A 9,477-nucleotide genomic window follows, 5' to 3' on the forward strand; every position below is an offset into this window, starting at 1 on the left:
TTCACGGAGCCGTGGGTCTTTTATATATTTACATGATGTAAACAATAAAAATAACAAACAATTAATGCTAAGATCGATCCCGTACGCGCGACTTGCCATTGCGCGCGGAGATCTGTTTTCGTGTCGGGGAAATCCTTGCATTCGCGTCAACTATATCATGGGGATCATTTGTATCTTTGTCGTCTTCGCACATGTCCGGGTCATCATCGGGGTTACTGCCTTGATGTTCGCGATCAGGTGTTGTTCCTAATTTCTTTCCCTTTCGGGTCACGACCGTGAACCCTCCGTCATTGCTAGTAGCTCCCTCGTTGCTAGAATTAGCTGTTGAGTTTGTGGTACTTGACGCGGCTTTCGCAGTTGTCATTATTGCTTGAACAGCAGCAACAAATTTGGCAACCGTTTGTGGCTCAGGGAATGATATTGGAGACTGAGTGTTGGTATTTCTTTATGTAGATGAGCTTTTCTTGGCCGTTTCTGGGCAGGGTTGTCCGTAATGTGCCGTTTGTTCACAGAACTGGCACGTGTTAGTTTGTCCTTGTTATGTACATAGAGTTCGCTGTATAATGGTATCACCCTCTTCTGTTGTGTACTGCATGGTAAGGTAGGAGGGAATGGGTTGGTCTACCCGCGAACTCACCACAAAAACACCATTTGAAATACTTGGAAAGTAGTTCCTCCACGTATCCTCCGTGATTGATTCCACTTCTCCGAAATACGACATGAATCTTTTAATGGCCACTTTGCAAGTACGTGGTGCCAAATCACGTTTCCGTTATCCATATACACAGGGATCTTGATTTTTGCGGTGTCGCAATCCAGAACGTGTTTCAAGTTGTTTTGCGAAATGAATCTTTTTGCCTGGGCGAATTTGTTGAACGTTATCAGCACCGCGTGTCTGACGTGCTCCAACTGAATGAAACTGACGTCTGAAAACCGAAGCTGCATTTTCTCCTTCAGCAAATGTTCCACATCACCAATACTCGGTCTTATGCGGAAAGACCGGAAGTCAATGGCCACCGTGTTGGCCCGAAGAATCACATTTTGTTGTCGAGACTCAGTCATCTTGATAGAATAATAGTAACGGTTCCCTTTGTTCTTCAGACAAAGCACACATTGTGACTGATGCCTTTGGTGGTTGAGAATAGACTGAACTTGATAACTTATCAGTGCAAAAATGTTCATTTGTGCGATCCTTCTGACTGCAATTTTTCTAACTTATGACCATCGGATCGATCTGAAACATATCGGAAAATGAAAAGCGAAATAAATAACTCCAAGCAACGGCGTAGCCAAGAGAAGGTTTTGGGGTTTAACACCATACAACCCTCCCCCCCCCACAACTCCATAAAAAATATTGGATTGAAGTTGGAAATTTATTGATACTGACTGGTTTAATTCAATATTACAATAACAATTATCTGATCCGTACATTGATAACCTGTTGTTGTAATCATCATGAGGACTTGATAAATTGTCGGAATGGGGTCCTGATATGTAACTGATCTATTGGTCTAGATTTCACAGTTGTCTAATAGCATCAATATCAAATTCCTGCCTGAAAACATTCCAATAGAAAATTCCAGAGTTCTGCAATCAATCATAATCCTCAGATTTATTTTCAAATTGAGCTCGCTTTTGTAGAAATGTACTGTAATAAGGGTCTTTATTTAATAGGAAGTGAAGTTAAAATTGATTTAATGTCTATGAAACATAGAACTGCTCACCAAAAAAATGCATAACTTTCAACATTTGCTAAAAATGTTTTTGCCTTTCTCATACACTCTAAAATTCGTCAATCTAATCCCGACCCGGAGAGCCGAGTGTCATATGCCAATCGACTCAGTTCGTCGAGATCGGAAAATGTCTGTGTGTGTATGTATGTGTGTATGTATGTGTGTATGTGGAAAAAAATGTGACCTCTGTTAATCAGAGATGGCTGGATCGATTTGCACAAAGTTAGTCTCAAATGAAAGGTACAACCTTCCCATCGGCTGCAATCGAATTTTTTATTAATTGGACTCCCGGTTCCGGAGTTACGAGTTGAAGAGTGCAATCACACAGCAAATTCCCATATAAACTGAAATGAAAAATTTTCAAAATCAGATTTGTATTTTTGATACCAAATGACTTTATAATGCATGAAACATTGAAATTTGATGTAAATTTGTAAAAAAAATAACGTTTGACAAAAATTGATTTTTTTAGACTTTGGTACATTTTTGCCTTTCTCATATAGAAATGTTATGCAATTACTCTAAAAATCGTCAATCATACCGGCCCGGAGGAGTATGCAGTGAGGGGTTGCTATTTTAAAATTAAAACTAGTTTAAAATTTCATAACAAGTTGAAAATTTGCGGCAGGACTCGGACCTCCAGGATCTTACTATGTGATACTGAAACATCGCTTGAAACCAGCGGCGGTCAAGCGATGTTTCAGTATCACATAGTATCTCAAGATCGTGGCTGTCGATCCATTGTACGTATGTGCAAATCGTACTGAACCTGTAATATTCATTTCCACCATTGTATTGAACATACAAGCCATGGAATCGTAGTCTGGACATATGAGAAAAGCACAATTGCACTACTAGGTGGATTAAAACAGGTTTTTATTTTGGGAATGCGTCGAGTTGAGACGAAAACGTAATATGATTAATAACGAGGATAACACTTTCCGAATATAGAGAGAAATTTATGAAAAATGACGATTTCCACTCGACTCTAGCAGGTCCTGATCGATTTTGCTGAGCATTTGTTGTATGACCAATTATATGTATAGGTCAAATGTTTAAAAACAGTAATTTAGGGTCAAGATAACATCATTTTGAAACCGCCAATTTCGGAGGTTTATTATCTTCGACGAGTTTTACAAACGTAAATAGCGCATCATTTGATAAAATAATTTTGACGGTATATCGTCCAAGAAGTATTTATGCTGAATTTTCTCAGGTTAATATTCATGACTACAACAAATACGCTAAAGACACGAACTCTGTTACTATTTTCTGAAAAATTAATTCTGCATAATTTTAAAACTTCAACAATTACGGTTTCGGAATTATGCCGTTTGGACAGTATGATCGATTTTCACCAAACCCCCACCAATTGTAAAATTGGTATTGTAAAAAACGTAAGGGCGATACTTCAATGCTGATAGGTGGGACCGAAAAAGTAAACAATCGCCAAAGGGGCGATAATATTATTTTGTCAATTTCAAGAGCAAACACAAATGTTAATTTAATAATTTCAAATACTTCATGAAGTTTTGGGTTTCGATAACTGAATCCTGCAATCTAGGATGTAAAAAACACAATAGTTCTTAAATAGGAAATAAAACCAAGTCTGAAAATATTCACTGTTGATTTTCTTTGAATGGTGTCCCTGCTAGTATCGCCCTTTTCAAGAAAAAGCGTTGATTTCTTAGTTCTAAGTCGAGTTGGAAATTTGAGTAAAGTATAAACTTCAAATCGATTAAAAAAAATCGATTTTTTTGGCTCAGTACAATATATATGTACCCCTTTAGGAAAATTCAGTTTTCCCACCACAATGCATTGATTGAGGAATTTAGATATTTTATTAGCAGAGCATTAGCAATATTTCGTTTGTATGTCTATTTTATGGGTTATTTTTTCGCTTTCCCATTGATTTGGTTTGAGATTTCTAGCACTGATGTTGTTCTATGCTGATTTGAGCGATTCTCTGAGTCCTGCCACTATTCCATGTAGTATGTGTTATCAAAAACATCGCGAAGCATCAAGTTCTAAATGTTCTCAAACGATATAATATCCGAAGAGAGTGATAAGAGTTATAAGAAATGTCTCATCACACTGTTAGGTGATTTAAAAGCGTTTTTAACAATGTTTCTGGTTATAAAAATTCAGTAAAGGTCTTTGTTATTCGCCGTGCTGAATTCTCACAGCATACATACACAGCCCCGAAATAACAAAATAGCATTCTTTATCTATTTGGTTGAGAATGCTGTTTTATTCCTAAATTCAACCGCAAGCAAAGTTGAAAATACAAATTTTATTTTTAGTTTTTGTTTTGCTGGATTTTGTACAGGATTTTACTTAACTAAAACCTTCTCTTAAAACAAAAACTTAATTAGAAAAATAAAAGCTGAATTTTAACTAAATCGCTTGTTATTTTTAGGAATTTGTTGTTAAATTCAACTAATTTGAAAACAGAAATAGTATTTGGCACTAGAGCTGATTTCTATCTTTCCGCGTGTAAATCCTTCGTCATCGGTATTTGATACTTTATTGCTGGTGTCGGTTGTTGGTTTAGAGGTATTTGGTGTAATCGTTGTTACTTCGCTGTTTGAAATGGCAGTTGGTTTGGTGTTGTTTACTGTCTGGTCCGCAGTCGTTGGTTTAACAACTGGTTGTGGTTTAGCATACGATGATAGTATACAGGTTTTGGTCGTAGCAGGTAGAATTTCCTTAGCAGTCTCTGTGTAAGGTTTTCCATGGTGTAGCGGCTGATCACAATACTGGCATGTAGGAATTTGCCCTAGGTACGTAATTAGTGTTCGTTTAGAATATTGAATGTGCATGTGAAAGTTAAGTAAGAGGGAATAGGTTTTGTCGGACGCATTCTCACCACACGAACGCCATTGCGGAGTCCTGGGAAGAAGTTCCTCCAAGTATCTTCCGTAAAACTATTCACCGTATTTTGACATGATTTTTTTTGATAACGAAGTCACTAGTACGTGTAATCTAGAAATCTGAAATTTGAGCATGGTGTTCGCTGGAAATGATGCATTTTCAATGTAATCGTGGTCGTGTCTTGCATACAACCATTTAATTTTTTCCCTTTTCCTATAAGGATGAGTCTATGTTTAATTTTGCTTTGAAGATTCTGATAGATAGCAGAATCACGAGTACGTTGATATTAACGTTTTTGAACATTATTCAAGCGTATCAACAGTTTAAGATTGTGGGTCAATAATGGTAGCATTTAATCTGATCATACTGTCATCGAAAGACGGTCTACAGCAGAGATGGTTTGCTCATCAGTGTTCGTTGAGAGAAAAGAGCAATCACACGCTACACACGTATTTTCATTGAGAGTGCGAGTGCGCGCCGGTAGGTCCCTTACACACAATGCCATCGCACGATCTCGGGCATCTCACACAGCTCGCTTCAGAACTGTGCACAGGCAAAATAAAATGATAAAATCAGTTCTCACACAACTGAAATAGACGAAGAAATGTGTACGCAGCTCGCACAGCTCTGCGTAGTTTACAGTTGTGTGCGCAGAGCTATGCACAGTGTTATGAGTGAGCAGAATTGAAATAAAGCACGTTTAAAGAGGCATCATTATTTGATATATTATATGACACGTAGAGATCTATATTGGTAATTGGCATCCACATCAAAGATTTTCTTCTTTAACAAAATAGTCAACTTCGTATTCATTGTTTGATTATCATGTTCAATGTTGATATTTTTGAAATTCAACTTCTGAGAACAAAAAAGCAACACATTTTTTTTTTAATAGCCCGCCTATTACCCCCACACCAAAAAGCTCACAAACCGAGCCCCCTGGTAGTGGACACATCAGTTCTCAGCGTCCAAAAAAAAAAAGGTCAGCACAACAAAACAAAGTTACGAATCGCGGAAACGCTGAGAACAAAAAAAAAACAATACGAGACCGACAAAACACAAAATTTGACAAGAAGCTACGGCGAGTACCCAGCGGAAAAGAATCCTTTTAAGGGTCCCATCGTAGCTTTGCAGGAAGCTCATAATAATTTAAATTTATTTATTACTTATTGCTAGAAAAAATGCATTTATCAATTGTTTTTATTTAAAAAAATGTTAACCAATTATAGCTAAAGGAATAAGCTCGATTGGTGGTGAACGAAGTTTATATTAAAAATTCTCCTATTTTATTATTTAAAATTAGTTTCAATTTTGCTTGGAAACGAGTGCGACATGTTATTTGCTTTAAATCAGTAGGAAGCTGGTTGAATAACTTAGGTCCGATGAAAGAAATGCGTCTTTGACCAAGGTTCGTGGATACTCTGGAGTATAATAAATGATTGGCTTGTCTGGTGCTGTGAGCTCGAATTCCTGTCGTAAATTCTAGATTATTATGAGCAATAGTATTATGCAAAGCATTGTGGATGTACATTATTGTTTGGTAGTTAGTCAACCCAAGCAAAGGTAAAATGTTATGGGCATTATTATTGTATAACAAAATAGTAGGGTACATAAATGGTTTTTATAAATAATTTTAAGACATCTGTTTTGAAGCGTTTGTAGCTTTTTCAGATTCGAAATGCTGGCACGGCCCCACACAGATACAAGGTAGTCCAGCAATGAGTGGATGTGCGCATAATAAAATTTTAGAAGTACATGCTGGGGAACAAAAGAGCATACTTTACGCATAGCCCCACATAACGATGCAACTTTTCTCTCTATAGATGTTATATGCTCAATCCAGGAGAGTGTGGGGTCTAAGTGAAGTCCTAAATATTTGAAGCAGTTAGTTTCCTGAATTACAGACTGTCCCATTCTTGGGTCTGGATGCACGCCTATAGCTCTTCTAGATGAACGAAACAGCATATATTTAGTTTTTGATAGGTTCAAGGAAAGAAGGTTTTCGTTGAAATAGGTCGTTAGTGTTTTTAAATCCAATTCAATGTCGCGTACAATATCCAGGCAGTTGTTGTTCGGGTAGAACAACGCGGTGTCATCCGCGAAAAGACGAGGAGTCCCTTTTAACCCGAGTCTACCTCGGTCATTGATATACAATAAAAATAACAGTGGCCCAATATTACTGCCTTGGGGCACTCCTATTTCTATAGGTCTATGAGAGCTACACGAGTCTCCAATAGATACGAATTGGTTCCTATGCGACAGATAGCTACGAATAATATGATTTGATAATCCTCTGATACCATAGCATTCTAACTTCTTAAGCAGGATTGAGTGATCCAGAGTATTGAATGCTTTTTTTAGGTCCAGAAAAAGGGCACCAACAATTCTTTTGCTATCAATTTGACTAATGATGGAGTCAATTAGTTCGGTCATTGCAATTAAAGTGCTGCAGCCCTGTCTGAACCCATACTGGTAGTTGTAAATTATGTTGTGTTTGTTCAAAAACTCGAGTAGTCGAGTGATGAGCAATTTCTCAAGAATTTTATTGAAAACGCACAATGTTGAAATTGGTCTATAGTTGGAAGGTTGGTTTGGATCACCAGCTTTGAAAATTGGAATTACTCGGGCTATTTTTAAACAGTCTGGGTACCTGCCGGCTTGAATTATTAAATTAAAAGCTTTGGTTAGGATATTTGCAAAAGTGGTACAGTTACTCTTAAGAACACTAGCGGGGATCTTATCAGGACCACAACTGTTATTTTTTTCGAGGTCTTTAATCAAAAGGATCACTTCGTTTATGGTTGCAGGACGCAAGAAGATTGTTTCTTGGACGTGTTGTATATTTGTAATAGGATTTGAGTTGGGACTCGTGGGAATATTGTCAGACAATTTTTTGCCAATAGTAGAGAAATATTCGTTGAAAACATTACATACTTCTTTAGTCTCAGTGACTCTGATATCATTGGAAATTAGGCTGATGGGAACATCCGACTTTGAACGACCAAAAATGGTATTAATATTTTTCCAAAGTTTTGAATGAGTTGTGTTGGATAGAAGGTTTTCAAAGTAGGCCTTTTTGCACCGCTTTTTCATTACATTAACTTTTTTAGTTATGTGTTGCAGAAGAGCTTTGAGGTTTTCATCATTGGGGTTATTTTTTACTCGTTTCAGATAATTACTTTTGATTTTAATCAGTGTCCACAAATCGAAATTGATCCAGGGGCAAAAAACAGCTTTACATTTAAAAGTTTTGGAGACCGTTCTAGTGTTTTCCGCAAGTAAAGAATTGTAGGTTGTGATGATATTTGTAAGACATACATCTACATCATCAATCAACTCGATGTTTTCTATGAAATTTTGGAAGTCGTTATTGAGTTTTTCATGATTGATTATTGATTTAGTCAAATTAACGGGTTCTCTTTTTACTGCAAGTTTATATGAAGATATGATTTGAACGTGATCACTAACTATGGTGTAAACCGTGTCGTTTCGTAAGCGAGCAGCATCCTCCAGTCTACAAACAACGTGATCAAGAATATTTGAACTAGCTGGGCGAGTCGGAAATGTGTTCGTACATATGAAACCATACGATTCCAGGAGAGTTTTATAACGTGAGACGACATTGTTATTCGATAGGTTAACCGGTATATTGAGATCTCCTACAATGAAACAGGGGCGCGAATTTGAAGCGGAAGCGAGAACACTTTCAAGCTTGGTAAGGAATTGACCAATATCGTAAGATGGAGGGCGATAAAAACAATGCACATCGAAATAATGTTGCATTATGCAGAGTTCGATGTGAGCATGATGAAAGCCGTTAACAACAGTGTTCAGCACTACTCTATGAGAAATATTCTTCCTGACGTAGATAGCTACTCCACCGTTCGATTGTTCTCTACAGGAAAAAAAATCCCATTATAGCCCCTAATTTTAAAGATATCTTCATTGCCCGACTTGATCCACGTTTCCCCGATAACAAGCACATCAATTAATTTATTGCAACGATCCAATGTTTGCAAGATTTGATCAAATTTACAAAGCTCATTCATACCCCTTATATTCCATTGCAAAATATTCAGCGATTTACTATTATTCATTGAAACACTCGCATTATAACTGTCTATACCATCGTGAAAGAAATTTTCTATATAAGCCATTGAAATGAAATGTAAATTATATGTAAAAGAGCAAAATGTTATAAAAGCAAGAAGCACTATTCCCTCGGGATATTGTTTGTTCGTTTTCTTTTGGGTGATGGAGAAATATTCGCAGGTAGCGAGTCTGCAGCGTCAGAAGAACCATTTGAGTATAGGCTAGTTATGCGGTTTAGATCATTCCGGTTATTTTGCTAAATCTTCATGAAAAATTAATCAGCACTTTCCCCTAACAATGATAACTGCTTTGCGTTTACATCACACAAATTACAACATGCAACTTTAACAAGTTTTCCACTTCCGTTATCAATCTGCTTTCTCGAAAAAGAAGTTCTCGACCACACTTTCTGGCAGGAGCGGATCCAGAAAAAAATTTCGAGGGGGGGGGGTCCGAAATTTTGATTTTTGAATGAACATTGTACAATACGTTATGTGTAACAACCTCATTTAATGAAAACCGGTTTTGGTGGTCAAATTTGGTTTGCAATGATTTTAAGTTTGAAACTATTATAAAATCGAAACTCATATTCAAAATTTCTCACCAAGTTGAAAATTTTCGGAGGGGGTCCGGGCCCCCAGGACCCCCCCTCTGGATCCGCCACTGCTTTCTGCTAACATGCTCTTCGCCATTTTCACATCAGACAAAACGCACGCATTTACCTGATTGCTGCTGTTTACTCGATGAGATCAGTTTGCATTGAAAACAGAAGAGTCCA

The sequence above is a fragment of the Topomyia yanbarensis genome, chromosome 2, assembly GCF_030247195.1.
Source record: "Topomyia yanbarensis strain Yona2022 chromosome 2, ASM3024719v1, whole genome shotgun sequence".
NCBI lineage: Eukaryota > Metazoa > Arthropoda > Insecta > Diptera > Culicidae > Topomyia > Topomyia yanbarensis.